Here is a 23,990-nt window from a genome sequence, read left to right on the forward strand (position 1 = left end):
TAAATACTAAATAGTTCATTGTTACATTTCTTTTCAATAATCTGATACTTTATGACGAGAAATGTTTTAAAATACTAGTGTCACTTTTCTCATTTTTTCTCTCACAAAGAACTCTGTTATAATTATTAATTCATTCTCAATAGCCTTATGTAGCCCAAATATGAGGATGGCTATGAAGAACACCTCGATATGCCGTAATGGCCCACCTTATCGCCCTAGATCTTGTCGTGAAGCACGAGAGAGAGAGAGAGAGAGAGAGAGAGAGAGAGAGAGAGAGAGAGAGAGAGAGAGAGAGAGAGAGAGATATGGAATGAAATGTTATATTAACGTCTTCAAAAGGCCAGAATGACCTATGAGACCAAACTGATACAAAAGTGGTGAATCTGTTACAATGTCTGGGTACCTTAGTACTAAAGTACTAAGTGTGAAAAGTGTGAAAATAAATGTGAAAAACTAAATACAAAGTATTAAATAAACTTCTTAGCAGCATTCTGGGTGTCTGGCTAGAATGCTTTTAATCCTTTGTTGTCTCCTCCGGTGAAGTGTGCTTCTGCATCTCGGTCGTGGTCGTCTCGATTTCCTAAGCTCAATCGCCCTGTCAATGTGGGGTGCCTTTGGTATGAATGTGGGTACTCCTTTGTGCTGGCTGCTGGCCTCTTGCTTCTCCTTCCACTCCTGCTTCTCGATCCGAAGAAACCTGTGATCTGCCTCTGAGGCTGTAGTGCTCTTTGTCTTCTCATTAGATTATCCTTGTGCCAATGTAGTTCCAGTAGGTACAAGCCTAAGCATCTTTGATCTTGGTATTGCATGACTCTATCTAGAGGTCCAAAGCCTTCTTTAAATAGGCAATGGAAACGCCCACGTATCTCATAGTATACGGTGCAATGGCATATGTAGTGTAATTCTGTCTCCGGCTCCATTCCGCATAACTTGCAAATTTTGCTCTCAAGTGGGATTCCCCTACTTCTGCCAAATTCAATTTCCAGCTGGTGTGAGGATGTACGAATCTGACCAATAGCACATCTCAAACCATGAGACAGGTGGGTATCCATGTAGCTCGGGCGAATCACAAATCCATCTTCAGATAGCTGCATGAAGTTTTCTTTGTAGTCGGCCATCTTCGTGCCGAATTCTTGTGTAAGGTCTACCCATGTCCTCTTAGTATCCAACTGTATAAGATCCTGACGGATGATTTTATTAATCTCCGTTCGTGTAATTGCCAGTGATGGAGCCTCAAGAGAGTATTGGAAGGGGGGTAATCTTTCCATACTGAACCCGTGTCTCTGAAACCACGAGGGCAGTTGTGCATACTAGCATGATGTATCTCCTTTCATTGCTAATTGTTGAGAGGATTCGAGGGCCAGTCTAGTATATCGGCAATTATTTGAATCCCACAAACCATGTATAAAGGACACTGATCTGGTAAGAGCTTCAATTTCTATCGGAGGGGCAGCTAGTTCCGCTCGGGTAATCGCGTGTGGTACGGAGGCCTTGGCTCTAATCATTCGGGAAATCATAGATACCAAAGGTCTCTCTATTGACTTTCAATTATCCTAATCCACAGATGGTCCCCAAATCTAGACCCCATAAAGCATAGCCGAAGCCACCACAGTATCAAAGAACCAAAGTTTTGTTCGTGGTTCCTGAAACTGCACTTGTGAACACATCCTCTCCAACCCTCCCACGGCCGCCGAGGCTCTGGACAATCTAGCATCCGCTGCTTTCTTAAGAGTAAACTTCGGTCCTGCAAATACCACACCAAGGTATGTGTATGCATCTGCGTACTCTACTGTATCCTGGCCATATGCAAATGTAGGTGCTGATCTCCTAACCCACTGCGGTGTGGTGTTAAACACCATAACTTTGGTTTTACCCAAGTTTACCGACAGTCCACTGTCCTCCGCGAATTTATGTAATGCATCTAGCTGCCTCTGTAACAGACTTGGACACTCCAAGTCAAGAATCAACCGCGACAGCACCAAATAACCACTTCAAAACAATTCACAGATCACAATAGATTTGCACTGGCCCGGCGGAGTTCCGTGCCTAGAGATATTGGCCCCAAAGACTGGCGCCCCTTTTGGTATTTCTTTTTATATTAATCAATCATCAAAGTACAAGAGAGCGGTTAGGGTTTCACTCTCAGACTCTGCGTCCAGATGCTCTGAGAACTGAGGCCCTCACCACTAATTTAAAGGTTACAAGGGATGTCCAAAAGCAGAGCCCCAAAAGCTTTTAAAATCAAAAGCATCAGTTCTCTCTCTCTCTTAGAGAGTGTTTTCTTTTTTTTAATAAAAAAAGCAAAAGCAAAATTCGCGTCGCTCATCATTTTCCAAAATTTAAAAAAAAATAAAAAAATAATCCGCCTCCGCGATTTCCGGAATTTAGGGTATCTGGCAAAAATTAGGGTTTGCAGGAATTTTAGGGTTTCTGGCAGAAATTAGGGTTTTTGCTGTCCGCCACGTCATCACTTTGTGACATACCCCCCTCTTGAAAGCATTGTAATCGACCGCGATTACGCCTGCAAAACCGACAAAAGCCATAAACCGTCTTAGCAGATACTGATTGTTAGTACCTACGTACTAGGAACGCACATCTAGCACATGTACAAAATCGACAGTCACATCACACGACATCACAGGACATCACCAGACATCACATGACATTCAACATTCATTCGGATCTTAGACCATGATTTATCGGCAATGTACCTAGCAATCACATCTAGGTCCAATCGGGAGCTCATCGATGTCCGATTGACTAACCCCTATTGCAACCATGTCCATTCGAGATCAATCAGACCAAAATGCTGCAGTCATTTCGGCTATCAGTTCCTGCACTCACAAGAAGTCAAGAACAAATCAGTATCATAATCAGGAATTCCATTTCATAAAGTCATCCAACAGAATACTGTCAGCTCTCAGTATCCCTGAAGCTCAAAGAGACATCAGTGACTTTAGTATCAAAATCGAGGCATCTGTTGACAAAGGAGTGGAGTGACTCCCCTCTTGTGCATCCCACTGCACCAGATCTCCGGCCAAGCTGAATTCTGGGTTCCGTTTGGAGTAGACTATGCTAAACCAAAAGATCGAGGTAAAGTTTCACAATCCGAGGAGTATCTGCTAGGTCCTCCTCCTCCATCCACTTCGCATCAAATGCAGGAAAGTTCTTGAACTTAACCAAGAACCGCCTTCGGACTTTACCTTTCTTCGTATCATTATGTGCCAAAATCTGTTCAGGAACAAGGATCTCCTCGTTTTCTTCCACTTTGGGTTGCTCATCAGGCTCCCCATCATCAGGCACATCACCCTTAACAGGTTTCAAGAGACTCACATGCAATGCATTGTGAATCCTCCAAGTATCTGGCAGTTTCAATCGGAAGGAGACATCATTTATCTTGTCAGTGATCTGGAAAGGTCCGTAGTATCACATACTAAGCTTTGGAAAAAGCCTCTCCTTTCCCTTTTTCTTTCTTAGGCGTGCCTTCTCAAAAGTAAGAGCACCCAATCATCCTCCTTCAGTTTCCAGTCGCGACGATGGCGATCCGCTGCTTTTTTCTGTCGTTCTTGAGACTTCTGCAAAGTCTCGCGAACCTTGGCAAAAGCCGTATCCAAATCTCGCGAATATTCATCCGCTTCAAATTTCTAATCTTTCGTGCTCAGGAAGGATGGAAGCTTCGCAACAGTTTCAACAATCTCACATGGCGTCTTCCCCGTCGAAGAGTGTATCGTGTTATTGTAGGCAAATTCCACCAAAGGTAAGTTCTTTTCCCATTGAGTCTTCTGATGCGAGATACAAGACTTCAATAAATCTAAAATCACTGAATTGGCAATCTCAGATTGCCCGTCAGTCTGCAAGTGGAACGATGACGAGAACTGCAACCGCGTGCCAATGTTCTCCCAAATTGCCTTCCAAAACAAACTCATAAATCTGGGGTCTCTGTCGGAGACAACCTTCTCAGGCGTGCCATGTAATCGGAAAATCATCGTGATCATTCTGTATTCTCGGGAGATAAATAAAAATGAAATCCATTTCAATATTTTCCCAGGGGCGGGTGGGTATGGGTAAAGGCTGTAACAATCCCTGTGCCTTATGCCTGTCAAACATGACCTTCTGGCATACCAAGCAACTGCGCATAAACTCTTCCACATCCTTCTTCAGTCTCCGCCAAAAGAAATCTCTCTCTACCCCATTCATGGTGGTAGCAATGCCGCGGTGACCCGTAAAAGGTGGACAGTGGCAATCAGTCATAACCTTTTCCCTCAACGGCTGTGTAACTCACAACATAGTCTTTTTCATCAAGTAGCCTTCCCGAAGGGAGTATCCAGCTACTGTCTCCCCATCCCGTATCCGTGTGAAAATATCTGCAAAACCTGTATCTGTGGCATACTGATCGACCATATCCTCGAAGCTCCTATGATGTATCGCGGAAATAGCCAGAACCAACGGTTTCCGAGACAAAGCATCTGCCACCACATTCTTCTGTCCCTGCACATGGACAATCTGGAAGTGGAACTGTGACAAGATGTTCACCCACCGCATCTGCTTTTCCGAAAGCTGCTTCTGTGACAAGAAGTAGCGCAAACTCTGATGGTCTGTAAAGACAGTAAAATCCTCTCCGAGTAGGTAATGCCGTCACTGAGTAAGAGCATGGATAACCGCCAAAAGCTCTTTCCCATAGATCTGTGCTGTCATCTCCGGCCTAGAGAACAAACGGCTCTCGTAAGCTATGACATGGCCTTCTTGCAGCAAGACCGCACCCAAACTACGACCACAAGCATCACAATATACTTCAAATGACTTCTGCAATTCCGGCAAAGTCAAAATAGGTCTCGTAGTCAATTTCTCTTTCAATGTCCGAAAGGCAGTCACCTCTGTGGGTCCCCACGAAAAAGGTACTCCTTTCTGTGTCAAGGTATGCAAAGGGGAAGCAACCTCTGCAAACTTTCGTATGAACCGCCTGAAGTACGAACACAGTCCCAAGAAGCTTCTAACTTCATGGACATTCCTCAAATCGGGCCAATCACGGATAGTCTCTATCTTGGCCGGGTCCATTCGCACTCTTGCTGCTGACACAATGTGTCCCAAAAAGTGTATCTCTAGTAGGAAAAATTCACTTTTCTTTGCATTAATCACTAACGTGTGATCTCGTAATGCCTGAAAGACTTGAAGCAGATGATCTCTGTGTTTTGCCTCATTCTTGGAGTAAACAATGATGTCGTCAAAGAAAGTGCCAACAAATAGCCTGTACTCTCGAAAAATCTTGTTCATCATCCGGTTAAATGTCGCAGGAGCATTGGTTAAGCCAAAAGGCATCACCAAAAACTCAAATAACCCAAAAGTTCTCTGAAAAGCTGTCTTGTAGACATCTCCTGGTGCTATCCTGATCTGATGATATCCACTCTTCAAGTCAATCTTGCTAAAGCACGAGGATCCCTGTAACCTGTCGAGTATATCATCGATCCTAGGAATCGGAAATCTGTTCTTGATGGTGATTTCGTTGAGAGTGCTATAATCGATGCACATTCTCCAAGATCCGTCTTTCTTCAAAACCAACAACCCTGGAGAGCAATACGGTGAAGTACTAGGCTGGACAAGACCCTTTTCCAAGAGGTCTTTCACTGAGTTCATAATCTTTTCATTCGATACTCGGCTCACACGATTCGGTGGCCGATTCGGTGGCGTGCTTCCAGATATCAGATCAATGGTATGATCTTCAGGCCCTCTCAAAAGCAATCGGCATGAGCGTGGAGAAAAAAATCTTGGCGTTCTTTTCTTCAGGTCAAAACATATTCAACCTTTATCCATCGTTCAGTTCTCCCAAAAGAATGAGTAAGAAAACTGAAGTTCTTCAAGTACAATCTCTAAGCCCTTCATTTATCAAAGTCTCTTTCTCGGCCAAGTAGTCAACCATGGCGTAGTTCTTGTGGTACCAAGGGATCCCGAGTAGAACGTCACTCGCATGCCCTGAACACCCCTGTCATTGCAAACGAAGTTTGCCAATGCTCGGTGTAATGGCAACATCCCATCCGGGTGCCAGTCGAACTACCTCCACCTGTGGCGTCAGTCTGTCGGGCGTAGTTCCAAATCGAGCCGCCAATTCCAAGTGAAAAGAAGTTGGCCTTGGCTCCTTCCAAAGAGCTTCCTGATCCTTCGCTTTGCCCCGAAAGCGGCAAAGTTTGTACTTTCATTCATTAGATTCGGTGCAGGTCCCACGCCATGTGGTACCAGTTCTGCTTTTCTATCTGCCTTTTCTGCCACATTCCTCAGCTGCTCTCGAACTCTCAGACCTGTCGTCGTTTTTATCATTCTGTTCTTTCTGTGTCTTATCAGGGCACTTCGCGGAAATATGTCCATGTTCCCCGCATCCAAAGCACTTCCCCTCTCTGATGAAGCGAGCTCTCTCCTCAGGAGTAAGCTTGGGTCGTGCATCCTTTTTTTTTTTTCTTTGGGTTGCTCTTTTTCATTCTACTTTCATTCCCAGAAGTCTGTTCGGCTCGTTGTGTCATGGCCTCATCTGTGGGGTAGGTTAGACTGCCAGAGTGAATGGCAAAGCCCGGCTTCGCATGACTCATCAACTCCTGAATAGAAGCTGACTTCTGTTCCAAGCAGTGATCTCGGATCTCTGTAGGTAGACCCAAGGTAAACCGCTCAATCTGTTCTCTGAACGAGATCTTCTTGAATGAAGAGGCGGGTAGAAAAGAGTTCTAGAATCTTTCACAATAAGAATTCACTGTATCGCTCTTGGTCATCCGGAGATGGTTCCAAGCAGCTCGTATATCTCGCTCAAACTCTTGAGTCAACCAAGAAGAGATAAAAAGCCTCTTGAATTTCAGCCATGTAACTGGCACAATCTTGCTTAATAGAAGCGTGGACCACCAAGTACGGGCATTCCCCTTAAAGTAAGAGGCAGCTCTCCGAATCTTGGAGTGCTCTGAATAGCGTCCTCCCGCGAAAGCGATGTCAAACTGCTGTATAAAAGACAGCCTTCGAAGCATCTGAGTATCCTGAAAAGTATCAAACTTGATCGAGTGGCCACCTTCCTTAAACTCTCGGACTTTCTTGCTTTTATCTTCGAGAAAGTCATACTGGTTGGCTTTGTAAAATTCTTCTTGTTCGCATAAAACTTTCCGTCATTGGAACCTGAGCTGTCTGTAGACGAGTCCTCAGGAGAACTGTGAGTCTCTGGGCGAGATTTAGCCTTCTTTGCCTTTCTCTTGCCCTTTCCAAAGCGTTGCTTCTTGCTTCGCTTTTTACCTTTTCTGTCTTCTTTGCTCGAATCCGAGGAGCTAGAAGAACTGTCAGAAGAAGAAGAAGAAGAACTGGGTAGGTCTTCAAACTTGACGTGCTTCTTCAATTTCTTTGCCTTGTCAAATGTCGGCCGACGACCCAAATATTCCGGGAAGTCAGTGCCTTTCTTCTGCTTTTTGCCGTGCTTTTTGGCTTTCTTTTGCGTGTCAAAAAGCTGAGCAATCCGTGCATCAACCACGTTCTCCAGATCCTTCTCCGTATATTTCTTGGAGGCAGAAGGTTTCTTGAGAGCGGGTTTCGGGAGTGGTGTTGTGGTTCTCTGCCACTCCATTTGTACCTCTTTCAAAGAGGTCTGGTTCATATATTTTGCCATCTTCGGGTCCTTGGCAAAATTGAGCATCATCTTTGTTGCATCACCAATCAATTGACGACGCTCCATCTCTCTTTGCTCCGCCTGAGTAGGCTGAGGCGGGCCATACTCTCTGTCTGAATCTTCGTTGTGATCCCAGCCCGCATCTCCAGATGCAGAGGGAGTCGACTGATCATTGCTTGAAGCCATAGGTGCCGCGGGAAAAAAATTTCGGGGATCGGATTTCCCGTAGAAGAGAAATCGGCGGTGCTCTGATACCACTGTAACAGACTTGGACACTCCAAGTCAAGAATCAACCGCGACAACACCAAATAACCACTTCAAAACAATTCACAGATCACAATAGATTTGCACTGGCCCGGCGGAGTTCCGTGCCTAGAGATATTGGCCCCGAAGACTGGCGCCCCTTTCGGTATTTCTTTTTATATTAATCAATCATCAAAGTACAAGAGAGCGGTTAGGGTTTCACTCTGAGACTCTGCGTCCAGATGCTCTGAGAAGTGAGGCCCTCACCACTAATTTAAAGGTTACAAGGGATGTCCAAAAGCAGAGCCCCAAAAGCTTTTAAAATCAAAAGCATCAGTTCTCTCTCTCTCTTAGAGAGTGTTTTCTTTTTTTTTTATAAAAAAAAGCAAAAGCAAAATTCGCGTCGCTCATCATTTTCCAAATTTTTTTATTTTATAAATAATCCGCCTCCGCGATTTCCGGAATTTAGGGTTTTTGGCAAAAATTAGGGTTTGCAGGAATTTTAGGGTTTCTGGCAGAAATTAGGGTTTCTGCTGTCCGCCACGTCATCACTTTGTGACAGCCTCTGCATTCCATCTGGTGATTCTGCTATCAATACAATATCATCTGCATACAACAACAAAGGGATCCATGACCCTGCAAGTTGAGCACCTCTGTCACCCTCTCTATCAATGTAATCTGATACCTCATCTATGTACATACCAAATAAAGTAGGGGACAGTGGGCATCCCTACTTTACTCCAACGGTGGAATGAACAATGTCGGAATCCCCTTCTGGAGTACGTACATAACCAGTTACTGACCCGTATAAGGCCATTATCCCCCAAATAATCTCTTTGGGGACCCCTAACTCTTGCATCCTGCGCATCAATCTGGCCCTTGGTACTGTATCAAAAGCTTTCCGAAAATCCACAAAGCAACAATACATCCTTCTCCCGCTTGCTCTTCCTTCCTCAATAATGGCTTTGAGCGTAAGAATATGATCTAAAGTGGAATAGCCCCTCCTGAATCCAGCTTGTCCTGTTGCCCTTATGCCCTCATTCTCTGCCCATCTACTCAATTTTTGTTCAAGAATGGATGAGTACAGTCGGGTCAATGTGTGACCTACCATAATGGTACGGTAGTTCCCGGGTATCATAGGATCCCCTGACTTGAAAATAGGTACGATAGTAGATAATTTCCAAGATTCAGGTAATCCTTCACATAGACGAGCAAGGACTTCTGAAAGTAGATCCCTGGCATGGATATGATGTTCTGCTACTAAACCATCATGACCATATGCTCTTCTGTCTTCATGTTATCAATGGATTTTTTCACCATTTCCGTAGTAAAAAAAGTACTAGTAGCAGGGCATGGCTCTAGCGGATCTGGTAATGGAGGCTGTCCAGATACCATATATAATGATGTTACATATTGACCCCAAATCTCAGGAGAAGCAATTGTCGGAGGCGGTGAGTGCTCGTGAAATAAACGCCAGGCCTCATGTGAGTCCTGACTCAAGAAGAGCTGATGTAAATCCTTCTCCAGTTTGGCTAAAAATGTGCTTTTCTTGCGACGTACTATATGCTGAAGAGCAATCCGAGACTGCTTATATGTGATGATCCCAAGTGTAAGCTCTTTCTGGACCTGGGTTCTCGTCTCTCTGCATTCCTCGTCATACCAACTGTTTTGAGGCATGTTCCCAGATCCTCTTTTCTGATCAGGTTGAGTATGTGGGTATGCCTCTTGTGCTGCTCCATGGAGTATCTCTGTTAACTGAGAAGTAATCTCCTCTACAGTATATATTGGTTCGGCTGCCCACATCCTATTATAGATCTTTTCCACATATTATACTGGCTCGGCTGCGCACATCCTATTATAGATCCTCTCTGCATTCCTCGTCATACCAACTGTTTTGAGGCATGTTCCCAGATCCTCTCTTCTGATCAGGTTGAGTATGTGGGTATGCCTCTTGTGCTGCTCCATGGAGTATCTCTGTTAACTGAGAAGTAATCTCCTCTACAGTATATATTGGCTCGGCTGCCCACATCCTATTATAGATCTTTTCCACATAGACTGAATCAGTCTCTGGCGTGAAAGTATATCTTGTGTGTGTCTTCTTCCTGGTGATCAATAAGAAGTGCACATTGAAGACGCGTACGGTCCTCCCATCTCGCTCTGCTTGCTGCGATATCCCGCATTTGCCAAACCGGTTGTAGTATCCCGCATTTCAAGGGTTTGATCTCAAGTCTCAAACTCCAGTCACCCGCAACCTGAGACCCGCTCTCAATCTGCACTCAATGTTTCAGCAGCCAGATGCCGTGCTGGGCTCAGGATGAGAAGGGGGGACGCCACGTGGGCTGCTGGCTAAGGCCAAAATACTGGGGGTAATGGGAGCACCAAAAGGGAGGGGAAGACCGTAGCTACAGGGATTTGCAGCCACGTGGAGGGCCACCCCTTCCTTTTAATATAGATATAGATATAGATAGATTGTCTTATGTAAAAATATGCCACTAACTAAGCATTTTCTTATGTAAAAATAGGCCACTCTGAGAGAGATGACATTTAGAGCATCACACTCTCTCTTTCTCATCCCCTTGTTTAACGTCACGATTCTCTAAAATATCTTCACAGATTGCTAGCACCACTTGGACAGATTCTTTTGAGGCATCAACACTCCGCACTAGCCTTGCTAGTTGAGGTATTAGTTAGGTCCCATCTCCCATGCTTTACTTTCGTAGTTTGGTCTTGATGTTATTTCACGTGCTCACCATGACTTGACATGTTAGGTTGGGATACACAAAGGAGTTACTATAGAGAGATCATTGTGAGGAATTCAAAATGGAGATTAAGGAGTGTGAGGTTGAGGAGGGAGTGGTGGTGATGGTAAAACAAAAGGCGATGGTACGATTCATGGAGGTCAATGCACTTTCTGATCAGCCTTAAAAGTATATAAATCTCAAGCTTAAAGTTTTATTCTTTCTTCATTTGACAAACAAAATGTATGAGCATCGTGTTTGTTCTTGCCAACTAATAATTGTCCAGTCATTGAAAGGCCTTTTTGGAGGGGGATCCGAGGGGATCCGATGTTTTAAACTTTTCTTACCAGCTAAGCTTAAAAAAAAATAAAATTACAAAAATCACAATTGTGAGTAGATTATATTATCATAACCAAACAATTACAAATTCCTGCCATGCTCGTCATGACAGCTTCGAGGGGTCATAGTTACATAGGCTGATAGGAGAGCCACCTAATGACAAGGGATGAGCCCACACCTTTACCCATGCGAGTCAGTCTATGGGGAGCCACCCAATGACAAGGGATGAGCCCACACCTTTACCCATGCAAGTTAGTCATTGTGGTGCCAAGGCCCTTTTCCACTCATCAGAGTTTATGTGTTTCCCAATGGCAATGATCATCCCTTTGCTTTCTTGGATTATCTCTGTAAACTTAGCTGTTTTCATGATGTTCTCAAAGATCCGAGAGTTGCTTGCATATCAAATATGTTTGAAGTAACTAAATCTCATGATTTGCATCGCGATAAGCAGTGCTTAGCGCTTGAACACCTTCCCTTCCAAGAAGAGATCATTCTTGAAGAATCTTATTTTTCAGGTCTTTTGAACTCGTTTGCAAATCTTCCCTGCTAGTCCACAATTTATCGGGCACTCCTTAAATAGGTGAGGGAGGTCTTCGCTAGCCATTTTGCATTGCGAGCTTCTGGTGCTCCAGGTAGAGGTAAGGCAGGTTCAACGATCTTGGAAGGTCCAACTCCTCGGGCCTTGGGCAATGTAGGTGAGGATGTATATCATGGGAGTCATCACCAACTCCCATCCTCCTACCATTGCTTCCCTCAATAGCTCCATTTGTAGGCAAGGCCAATTTCGTTGTTATAGGAATCAAGAAGTGGGAGAGTTATTTGGGGGAGATGACTCGGCCGGATGTGCGCACGTCTAGCACCATAGGTGAAATCGATGATGAACTCTGCTAGCACTTCAGAACGATCGATGTTGGCTTTCGGCTCTGTGCAGACTTTCAGAACGAGGGATGAGATCACGGTACATCAAAATCAAAAAGTAAATGTTGTGACAAAGGCGACAATTCATTAAACTCGTGGGCGATGAAGACTATCTCATGGCGAGTGAAGCAAACATTGCTCTGAAGCAAAAAAATGAGTTGTAATGGCCGAGAATATGCAAGTAGCAAGAAGTATAAGAGGCCTTGCAGAACGGAACTTAAGCTTGTCTAGGTGCTTTATCTAGCTCCCTTCTTGGACTGAAAATCCTCTTTGATTTGGTTGTACCACCTTCGCCTCACCGTACCCAAGTTAGCTTTCAGCTGTGAAGACCTTCAAAATGTGGAACAAAGTCCCTTAAAGCTATCAGCCCATTGTCGCCCCTTTGTGTGCCAAAAAAGCTTGCACTCAATGTAGGAGAGCTTTTGATGATGTCAGAGGCAAATAAAAGGGATAAGAAAAGAAGGGCGATTAGCTTTTATGTTGTACACAGTCAACGCAGGTGATGGGCTCTCTAACTTTGGAGTATGCCCATCACCTCCGGAGGGTGATAGAAACTCAGCTCGTTGGTTTTGTAGAGTATGTTCAAAGCATGAATGACCTCTATATATACCTGCACCTACTCTTGGGCATTGACGACGTGAGTAGGGATGTCATAGTTGTTGTCCAAGCTATGCATGATAAAGGTGATAATCTTATTCTTCCTGTTTGGACAAGCAGCGAAGTTGAGATCACATATTGTCAAGTTTGGTTCTTTGCTCTTCGTAGGTTTGTAGTAGTATTTACTTTTCGATTTCGTAATGAGCCTGAGGACTTAAGAATGTGTTCCTTTAGAAGTTGTTGTGTGTAGTTCGTAGGTTTGTAGTAGTATTCATTTTGTGATTTCGTATTTAGCTTACCTGAGGACTTAAGAATGTGTTCCTTTAGAAGTTGTTGTGTGAAGTTTGATTTCTAGGATTAAGTTTTAAAGATGTCTTATCCTTTTTTGCTTAAAGTTGAGTACTTGTTTTAAGCCAAATAAGTTGCGTCAACTTATTTTACACATGCCTTTTCTAAAAACATTTTTAAGTTAATAATGTTTTGTTTTATCTAGTTTTGTTTAGTAGCAAACTAAGTGATTTAGTTTGTTTGTTTGTTTTTGTTTTTCTTTTCTTTTCTTGTGTCCCTTGCTTTTATAGTTTTACGAGTGCTTTATTCCCTCTTATAATTCGTGAGTTCAGACTATTCTGAACTTATGAAGGTATATCTCTAACTTTGGATCAATGCATATTCCATGGTCGGCGGGATTGAACCAAGCGGCTCAATCTCTTGGCCTCATTTGAGACAAGCACCTTAGGCTTACCAAGTAAACATTCAAGAAATTAAGCTCTTGTAACTGATGTCCTTATGAAGGGCTAGAGTTTCTATTATCTTGATCTCACCTCCTCTAGTCTTTGTGTTCATAATCATCATCTCTACTAGCATACCCCTTGTATCTATTTTTGCGATCATCACGCTCTCTGTGAGCCCTTGGATCACTCTCCCTCTGGCTACGATCCCCTCTATATTCATCCCCTCTGTCATTCTCTCTTCGTCTTTCATACATTCTCTCATCTTGATCATGTCTATTGCGATCTCCATCATCAACTCTTTTGCAACTTTTGCCATTGTGTCAAATTTCATGTTCACTTATGCTCGTCAAGACATTGTCGTGCAACTCACCATCGATGTTTGGTGCACATATCACCCCCTAGTGGACCATACTTAGAGCAAGCCTACCCTTGGGCACTGTGTCCACTCCATCTGGCATAGCCTTCTGGCATCATCTGGGTCGACACAGCTTAGCCAAATAACAAAAAACACAAATCAGTTGTAGCATTGCTTTTGGTGGATGCATTGTCTAGTTGTGCATCCAAAAAAAGCATTGGGCACGCGAGAGAGAGAGAGAGAGAGAGAGAGAGAGAGAGAGAGAGAGAGAGAGAGAGAGAGAGAGAGAGAGAGAGAGAGAGAGAGAGATGTTCAGACTGTTGCGTGCAAAAAGCATGAGAAAACGTCGCTTAAAATAGATGCGATTTGCTCATAATTTAATGGCCATGATTTGCTTTGAATCAAGGGTCACGATTGGGCCAAGCGGCTGCTAGAATTGTGAAAATCTCACTAGGCTTACCAAGTAAATATAAAGACAAGAAGGAACGTTGAGAAATAGACTGTGAAAAGAAAACCTCTTGGGGGTACAAGCTAAAAGCTCGGACGAAGAATCCTCATACATATCATCAGTGTGGGTTGACGTTCCGACTTAAATTAGAGGACGTCAGCTATGTCTCTGGATTGTACAACAATTATCTTTAGGTATGCATTCTTTATTGGGAGAGATATGTGGTGTATGCATGTAAATGTCCCGGTTCTTTATGATACAAGAATGTGTTTGGTTAGGCCCAGATTTATGTTCTTGTGACACGTACTCTCAATAAGAGGTGCAACGAGACTACGTACTTGCTTAGAGCTCTCGGGGATGCCTATGCTTGTCAGCATAGAAGGTTGCGTAATCCTTAGCAGTCTTTATGCTTTCCTTGTGTGAGCATTTCCTGCACAAGTTGTAGATAATCCACTACAATTGCAACTTGACCCCCTCGACTCTTCATTGTAATCCTAGTGGGTACAAATCTTGCCATGGGCTTAAATGGTCACGATCAACCCTTATGCCATCATGAACTCTACTAGTACAAGTTACAAAGTATATTGAAATGCTACTTGAGCTCCGATGCAGAAATTACAATAGATATAAAATCCTGTCACATTTTTAGTGCTGAGCCTTATGAAGCTTGCACTACGCTCAATCTCACAACTAGCACCTGTTACCAAGGCCAAAGTTGTATGCATGCCAAAGCGTTCTACACTAGGTGCTGCATGATGTTCAAATAAAATTGCATGGCGGATGTCCTAATTTATGGGGCACATACACTTTGCCTTGCATGAAACATTGAGCACTAAGAATGGACTACCTTTCCGCTATCTTTCTCTATGAAGCAGAGTGTTGAACGTCCTGAGTGCCATAGCTACCCTAGCTACATAATCCTTATTGGACTCGTCGTGGAATCCCACGATGTGAGAATGGTGTGTGGAGTGCCCTTGAGAGAGATAGAAATCAAAAAGATGAGGAGCTATGAAACAAAATTGTACCGCTCGAAACCATGGTTTGCGACTTGGGAGTGAGTGAGGTTGTTGAAGAGTCGATTCCCCATTTCATTTCCAATCGATTATGCGTATGAACACATTGAACAAAACTTAAAAAGGGCAGTTAAGGAATCCTATAAACAGGACCCTAGGCTCAGTTGAGATCTATCTTGTGTGATCACTACACTTGGACTATAGACGTTTGCCCAGCCCTTGAGTTGAGGCACCAAGTAGAGTAGTTGGAGGCTTCGAGGCTCAGGGGTTATCTTGTTAGGATCTATGTTTGTTTGGCTTGTGTCATGTCACGTATGCAGGATGAAAACATGGGGGGCACTAACACAGATGCACCTATTGGGGAGTGGCAATGGGGTTTGTAGCAAATTGCCATAAATGAAGCCACAGAGCTAAAGCAAGAAAGAGAGAGGTCCACCCAACCACCACACCAAGGAGAGAAAACCCAACCGTCCTTCAAATGGAGGAAATAGGAGAGAAATCAAACAAGCACAAATAGCATGTTTCTACGGGATCTAGTCCCTTTACACTCATGTATGGGCATCAACCTAGGCCATTGGCTAGACACACCCAAACCAACATGCAAGCAACCATGCACTCAAAGAGGAGCAGAGCAGTGCTAGAAAAAAGAACTTTTACAAAAACTTGGAAAACCTACATATGAGAAGCTCTAGAGGTAAATTGACCAAGAAAGATTTTTCACACTAATGTAGGTTTTCTCACCTTCTAATGTAAATTTTAGAGTTAAATCTCAAAATTTGTTAGTCAGATTGCACTAAACCTAGGTTGTTTTTTCGAGCACTAAAATATAGCAAGAACATATGGGAAAAAACCACATACAACAGACATTCAAGCGCAAGAAAAAGTGGGACAAAAACCTCCAAGAAGACAAAGAAAATACAAAAAAAAAAAACAAAAACAAGGGATTCAACGGCCGGTATGAAGTTACCATAGGGGGTTGGATGGGAGGGGTGGATTCCTTTCTCATTACGCCTCTATGTACACATGCCACGGATATTCGTGTGATCAATAATATGAGTAGATAGTGTAGAAGGTCAATTACACGTCCACTAGGACTTGGAGTAAACGTGCTCCTTATTTATAGTCACAATGCCATAAGCCAGCATAGTGTAAGTCTCACGAACCAAGGATTGTGGACGGATAAGTGTCACCTCCTGTGATGTAGCAGCCACAAAGAATGGAATAAGACCTCTTAACTCTAGCAAGAAAGTTTGGTCAACTTAGTGAGCCAGTTGCAATGACAATAGAAGAGGCCACACCTCTGAGTGCAAGCGTGGAATCCCTCTTTGGAACTTTAGTGCCATGTGGGAAATAGTTTTGCGTAGTTGGCCTTGCCAAACAAATTTGTTGATATGATTTAGTATTGATATGTTGATGTAGATTAGTATTGATATGTTGTTGCAAGTAGAAAAAATTTATTGACAGATAGTAGATTGTAGTGAGGAGAAATGCAAAAATTAACGTGGTATTGACCTTGTTATTGAATAGGCATCTCCTCCGAGTGTGCGAGGTAGAGAAGGTTGTTTTTTCAAGCTACAAGAAAACCATGTGAGTGGTTAAACTTTTCGCCATGCAAAGAGGAAATGACACAAACTACAGAGTGCACATCATACAAAAGTGCCATTCAAGAAAGGATGGTGGAGAGTCGGCCTTGTGCCTCCCCAGAATGATAAGGAACCGAATGTTAGACTTACACCACTCTGTTGCTTCACAGGTCTAGGGCATACTTGTACGGCTAGTGTGTCTCCGGGTTGGCCACCCCTAGTCTAGGTTGTACCTGGTCCGGCCACCCAATTTTGTCTGGGCGTCCACATATATTTCCATATATCATTATTTCTGTTGGGTTGTGGGGATTTTTATCAGGCCTTGCCCTACTCCTTGGGCACCTATTTATGGGGGCAGGGGGGTACCCACTTCCATATCTCATCACACAGAGATCATATACTGATTGTATAGAGGGTCTTTTGCTCATGGTAGTCATGCCTCAGGACTAAGTGGCACGGGCATGGGAGGGTGGGATCTACGGCCGGGGGATTGTGGGTCGTAGATCCCAAATGCGGGTACCCTAGATTACTTTTGTAAAAAAATAATCTAGGGTACCCGAGTTTTGAAAGTAATCTAGGGTACCGACTTTTGCGGGCGTAGGTTTTGAACCCGTGACCTCACCCATGAGAGGTGCACACCCTAACCACTACGCCATGCGCGCGTTGTGAAACGTGGGGACCCTAATTTACTTAAAATATGTATGCACAAGGGCGGCAACCAAAAGTAATCTAGGGTACCCTAGATTACTTTTTATTACAAAAAGTAATCTACGGTACCCTAGATTACTTTTGGCGCCGCCACTGGGATCTACGGCCCACAATACCCCCGCCGTAGATCCCACCCTTCCATGCCTGTGCCACTTAGTCCTGAGGGTAGTCATGGGGGGACTGATTGCTCCCTCTTCCTACGTCTTGCGTTTGTGTTCCCATCTCTCTCTCTCTCTCTCTCATGCTTTCGCACACGTGCAATGTCACATGGTATCAGTCGCTAGCAGTGAGGGCTCTTCCGCATTATGTACTCCTCCCAAGGGATCACAACAGCCAGCGTTTCTGCAAAACAGCCAATGATCTCTGCAAAAGCGAGTGGCGCCATCATATTGGACAGCGTTTCTCGTGAAGGAATGCTCTGCCACCTGCGTTTTTGCAAGATCTCATCAGCTTTGCTTGCGTTTTTGATTTTGGCTGCCAGCATTACTATTCTGGGGCAGTTTCGTCGCCGGAAATGCCTTCTCTTCTACCTGCGTTTTCAGCATTCACCTGCGTTTTTTGGTGGAGCTGTCCGGCAAGAAACCACGAGCGTTTTCAGCAAGTGCAGGGCAGGAACATCAGCGTTTTTGCACCACATCCAGAGGAAGACCCTTGCATTTTTGCTGGAGGGCACCATATCTGCGTTGTAGCATCTTTGGCAAGCAGGTCAGCGTTTTTGCAAGAGTGGGCAGTGCTATCCAAACTCCGAGAGATCTTGCCTTCCACACCGGTTCGGCATCCGATGCCTTGCCAGTCCTGTTCCTCTTCAGATCATCAGATTTCAGCCACATACACCTGCTGTTTTCTTTGTTTTCAGCCCACTTTGGGTTGCTACATTGATTTCCTGCCCTCCCTACACCCTTGCACCGCTCCGGATCATACCGGGAGCATACGAGCACACTGAAAATCGCTGGACAGCAGCCTCTTGGCTTGTGTTTTTCACATAGGATGAAGTTACCTCGTGCCACCGGTGGTGGTTCGTGCGGTCTCTCAATGACTGCTGCAGTACGTAGTATCTTCGACATCGGCTTGATCATCTACAGGCGTACGATCCTGGGGAGATCCATTCATTCCAGCCATCATTAGGCGGTTGTGTACTCTAGAGGGGGTGGTGACTTGTGGTTTGCTATGGACACACCTATGCACTCGTGAGAGGAGTTCACACGAGATATGGCCATGCTCATGGCATATGGGATTCCCGACATTCCTAGAGAGGACACCACCATCGATAGACACTTAGCACTTGACCTGGACACGTCAGATCACTTGCTTAGACAGGAGCATCCACATGGACTTAGGGAGAGGATCTTAGATCTCTTCTTGGACAGGTTCATTGCTTGGATCTACAGACTGGAGTGGACTTCAGTGCTTTGGACTCTCTTGGAGAGTTTCCCCGCAAGATGCGGGACATCACGCATCCCGCTACTACATTCGGAGTCACCCGGAGCTTGGCTTGGATGGTAGTGCAGTTGCTCTTCTACACTCCTGATCATTTGGATTGCTACCTTCAAAGTTGCTTACACTCACCCTCGGTAACCTTATAGCAGATTTATCCCTCGACCTGGCCACTCCCAGCTCATTCACATTGAGAGCCACACCGAGATGCGGTTTGGTGGCGGCGTTGGTGCGGATCTTGTTTTGGTTGACATTGGAGGATTGGGACATGAGATACAGTCAAGACGGCGCAGTCAGATTGTTCTGGCCTTTCCTCTTCTCAGAGGATCTTCACAACGCAAACTACTCAGTCTGGATTCCCTTCTGTATAGATTGATCATGATGCAGACAGCTTCGTCTGACCACACCTCTTCTCAGAGGCCTTTCACAGCGCAGACTGTTGAGTCTGGCTTTCCCCTCATCTTGGATTACCCTACCTACTGATAGGATACCATCCGGTGGTGGTCCGTGCGGTCTATCCGTGACTGTTGCAGCTTATGGTAGCTTCTACAATTTAGGAGGACGTTTACGGCGCAGATTGCTACATTTGGCCTTCTTGGAGTTTTACACAGCTTAGCCACTTGGCCACACTGGGTTACAGGTTCATGCATTGACAGGCTTTCGGTCATTTTCATGATGGTTCCTGGGCTTCCCCATTTTCTCTAGACGTTTGGAATATAGACACCACAGATCCTATTGGGCAGGACACTTGCAGGTCTATTGGCACTTCTTTCACGACAAGGAGTTGTTTTCACATTCAATTAGGGACCTTTACGCAATATCTTCACCTTGTATCGGCGGAGAACAGCAGTTTGCCACACTGCTCGTGATGGCATGGAGATTTCTTGGCGGTCATGACACCTCAAACTGCTGCTACACTCGTAGAGTTCGCCAGAGTATTGTCCTTCAGTGGACATCACAACAGACATCTTCATCATTTGCCTCACATCTTCGGCTTCATACGGTTTGTTCAACATCCATTGTTGAGAGGGGGTGTTAGACTTACACCACTCTGCTGCTTCACAGGTCTAGGGCATACTTGTACGGCTAGTATGTCTTCGGGTTGGCCACCCATAGTCTAGGTTGTACCTGGTCCGGCCGCTCGAGTTTGGGGCCGGTCGCCCACTTTTGTCCTGGCACCCACATACATTTTTATATATCATTTTTTTTATTGGGTCATGGGGATTTTTATCAAGCCTTGCCCTATCTCCCTTGGGTACCTATTTATGGGACAGGGGGTACCCATTTACATATCTCATCACACAGAGATCATATACTGATTGTATTGGGGGTCTTTTGCTTATGGTAGTCATGGGGGGTTGATTGCCCCCTCTTCCTACATCTTGCGTTTGTGTTTCTCTCTCTCTCTCTCTCTCTCTCTCTCTCTCTCTCTCTCTCTCTCACACACACACACACACACACACACACACACACACACACACACACACACACGCGCGCGCGCTTCCGCACATGCGCACTCACACGGAAGTGATGCTCTACCCCGTAGTCTAGTTGTGTGGTCCAAGCAAATGTCTTGTTGACATAGGTTTTGTCCATCAATTTATAAACGTCCTTGTTGTCAATTTGTTTCCGTTTTTATGCATGACTCTAACTAGGTCATTTTTCAGCTTGTAAACGGTAAACTTTATCTTTTCTCTTGTACTGGTAGCTTTGAAGGCCATTGGCCAAACAAGGTTGCCTTACCAAATATATCCTTCTTCCGCTCCAACATGTCAATACAGACAGAGTACTACTCCACGAAGTTCTTGAGTGAGAGATGGATCTCCTGTGTTTGGCATGGGATCTTCCCAAGGATGATTCATATTCGTTGGGATGGAATTGAGCATGGTCCTTTGCTGCTGCCCTCGCAACTCTTTCCTCTCTTTGGCTAAACTAGATTGTGTCATTGTAGCTCTCTGAAGTGAACCATCTCGATTTCTTACAATTTTCACATGTGACAAATCAATGGTGTACATTTCCCCCCCCCTTAAGAAGGCTGGTTCATCTTGATTCAAGGTTAAGCTCCTTTTCAATGCCTTCGTCTTGGTATAAGAGTCCAGATCCATGAGCATCAGAATTGGGATAATTCCTCACATCCAAGACCTCTGACGCTATTAGCTATTTAGCTGTCCATCTCTCAAGTGGACTCATTCCCTAAATAGTAGTTGCTTAGAAGAGCCATTTTCATCCGCCTCTACGATGATAATCCTAGAAAGCCCTCTGCGACCTATTGAAGGATGATTCATACTAGAGGGATAAGCTAGGGTTTATATCATCTCCATCCATCCTGCTCCGGTCTTTGCTTCCATCGTCATCGTCCCTTGCGAGCATCATGGTCTCTGTGAGTCCTTTGATCACGGAATCCCTGTGGCTATGATCCCTTCTATATGCATTGTCTCTATGATCATCTCTTCTTCTTTCATAGCTTCTCTCATGTTGATCATGTCTACCCCGATCTGCATCAGTGTGTCGATCGTGTCTACCATGATCTCCATCATCTCTTCTATAATTGCTCTCGTGTCGACTGTTGTACTCACTGCTGCTATCATGTCTACCATCACTACTTCTGTTATTCTCCTTGACCAAGAATGCAATCAAATTCTTTAGCAACCCTCTAGGCTACATGCGTTGAATCCACTCTTAGATATGTGCATCCTATTTGTCATGATCTCTTCGTCTTTCATAGCTTCTCTCATGCCGATCATGTAGAACCCGATCTCCATCAACGTGTCGATCATGCCTATTGCAATCTCCATCTCTTTTGTGACTTCTGCCCTCGTGCCAATTGTCATGCTCACTACTCCTATCATGTATGCCATCACAATTGCTTCTGTGTTGTTCCCCTTCACCAAGCATGCATTCGTCAGCAACACTCTAGGCTACAGGCGTTGTGGCCACTCTTCGAGGTACTCAAGAAGCTCAACGCCATCCACTTTGAGGCTTGCGGAAAACGTTGCGTGCTTCTCGCTCTGTTGGACAATGTTGACGTCTGCTAACACTTTGTAAGAACATCCTTCCAGCTGTGCAGAGCTTCCAAACGAGGGATAAGTACTCTAAAGCTTTCTAGCCATCGTCGTCCTTGTGCAAGTTGCTAAGCACAACACTTTCACAAAAGCTTGTGCTAGTGAAAAGCGTGAGGTTATTGTATATGAGCCAATGCAAACGGTTAGAAAGCATGGAGTTGTTTACTGGATCTCAACCACCGCCGGTGGCTAGATAGGCCTCATGTCAGATTTTCGGCTGACCAAGTAAAAACTAAGTGCTGATATAAGTGAAAGGTAGTAGGGCATGGACTGTAGATAGCGGTCAAGAAAAATGTGTCAACTTACAATCATAATGCTTGAAAATTCACGAATAAAAGGTAGTAGTGCTAACATGTGAAAAAATCGCTCAAAATTCTAAATTTTCTCTTTCTCTATCAAATAGCATAGAAGGAATTGTGTATGGTTTAGAGAAAAGGAATTTTTATAAACGATGACTCCAGACCATCCCTATCAAGCCGGTTTGTGTATACCACATGTAGATGAAGAATCTGTTGCCTTTCTTTTTCACTACCTCCAATAACCATCAATTCTCTAAAGATAAATACTAGAAGAATCATCAACCCTCTATAGAGAAAGAAATATATCCAACCATACTGTCTGTGCAAAGAGCTACAACCCCTTTTTTTCGGAGATGCTAGCAACAAATCCCAATCTCCGCATCAATCATCCAAATGTGCTGCGTAAACATAGGTATCTTGATGATTGCGCCTACTAAGCGAGTATCCAAAACGATCATCAAGAGAATATGTAGACAACAGCAGAAAATATTACAAGTTCTTGCTCCGTTTCCATGACACATTGCCACCTCATCCCAAGTTTCCATGACACATTGCCACCTCATCCCAAGGGACACCGGACAACTCTCATCTTCTTTGCAAGAAAATAGGTACAAGGATGTAGACAGCATTCATGATCTGACTATGTTGCTTAAAGCAACCTCTAGTAAGAACCTTGCCGTCAAAATGCAAGATGGAACCACCTTGTCTCTATCGGTGTATGAAAGCACATACCCTTCACTGTCCTCCAACATATCAAGTGAATGCAACGTTAGAAGAGTATCCATGGTAAGACAGGCGTATGATGAGTATCAAAGGTGAAACCACAAGAAGAAAACCTTTTGAGAAGTTATTTTCGAGCCTAGTAATGGCTTAGCCAGAAGTCCGAGAAGGTACTACTTAAAAATACTGCACCATACAACCCCCTCTGAATGGGAAAGCATAGATGCAAACACTGCTGTCCAAGGCTTACAAACACAGCCCAGCAAGTCTCCTCTCTGTAGGCTGAAAATGCCAAGCAAGAATCTCTTGGGCAGATTTGGAAAAAATGCAGAGCTGGATGATCTCTATGGGCTGAAAATGCTGGTACAACAGGCTTTTGGAGATAGAAGCACCACCACCTCTTCTATCCTAAAACTCAGCTACAAGGGGGCTGCTTGGGGTTGGAAACGTAGACCCAAAGCTCAACCTTTGCATGCAAAATGCAGCAGCCACATACATTTCTCTTCAAGGCTGAAAAACGCATGTACAAGGCCTCCGTGTTGTGTAGGAAATGCAATGCGTTGTAAATGCAAGCTAGCATTAAAGACCGGCCAACGAAGCGGCCAAAACACAAGAAGTTTTGGACGAATTCTCACAATAATTCCCACATTGTGACTTACCTCAACATCATGAGCTTTTGTGAGGGAGGCGCATACCTAGCTAGGTATGCGGTGCCTCTCGAGCCGATGTTATTCATTGTATGAAAATCACTGGAAAAGACTCCGTTTTCGTACATGAGAAAATTTCTAAATCTTCTTGTGAAAGAACGAACGATAATTCTTTGCCATATAATTCTTGCTATGAGTATCGTTGTGCTGGTGGTGGTGTTGGCACTATCACTATGAGTATTGCCTGTACTCATGTTGCAAGCGACTCTGGTAGGGCTTCAAGGTGATGGAGGTGAGAGAAATGGAATACGAGACGTGAGATGGTGCAGCGGAGCGCTGGATTGTGTACAACTAGAAAGTGGTGGTGAGCATAGCGCAAGGAGCGGAGCCAATATGGGGTCTTGATCAAATAAGGTACATTAGCACCATGCATAGGATACGTTTGCGAGTGTGGTGTAGCACCACTTTGGATAGGCTCCGGAATAGTTTCAGAAATGGAAGCTAGGGGAGATCCTCCCTGGTATACAATTT

The 23,990-nt window shown here is 44.4% G+C and overlaps 1 long non-coding RNA gene across 1 annotated transcript in view; it reads left to right on the forward strand.

Moving 5' to 3' along the window:
• LOC147450777 (uncharacterized) overlaps window positions 1-23,990 on the forward strand; it is a 60,811-nt gene that overhangs the window by 10,603 nt on the left and 26,218 nt on the right. The window lies entirely within an intron of this gene.

The sequence above is a fragment of the Adiantum capillus-veneris genome, chromosome 9 (assembly GCF_014529385.1).
Source record: "Adiantum capillus-veneris isolate H3 chromosome 9, ASM1452938v2, whole genome shotgun sequence".
In the NCBI taxonomy this organism is placed as follows: domain Eukaryota; kingdom Viridiplantae; phylum Streptophyta; class Polypodiopsida; order Polypodiales; family Pteridaceae; genus Adiantum; species Adiantum capillus-veneris.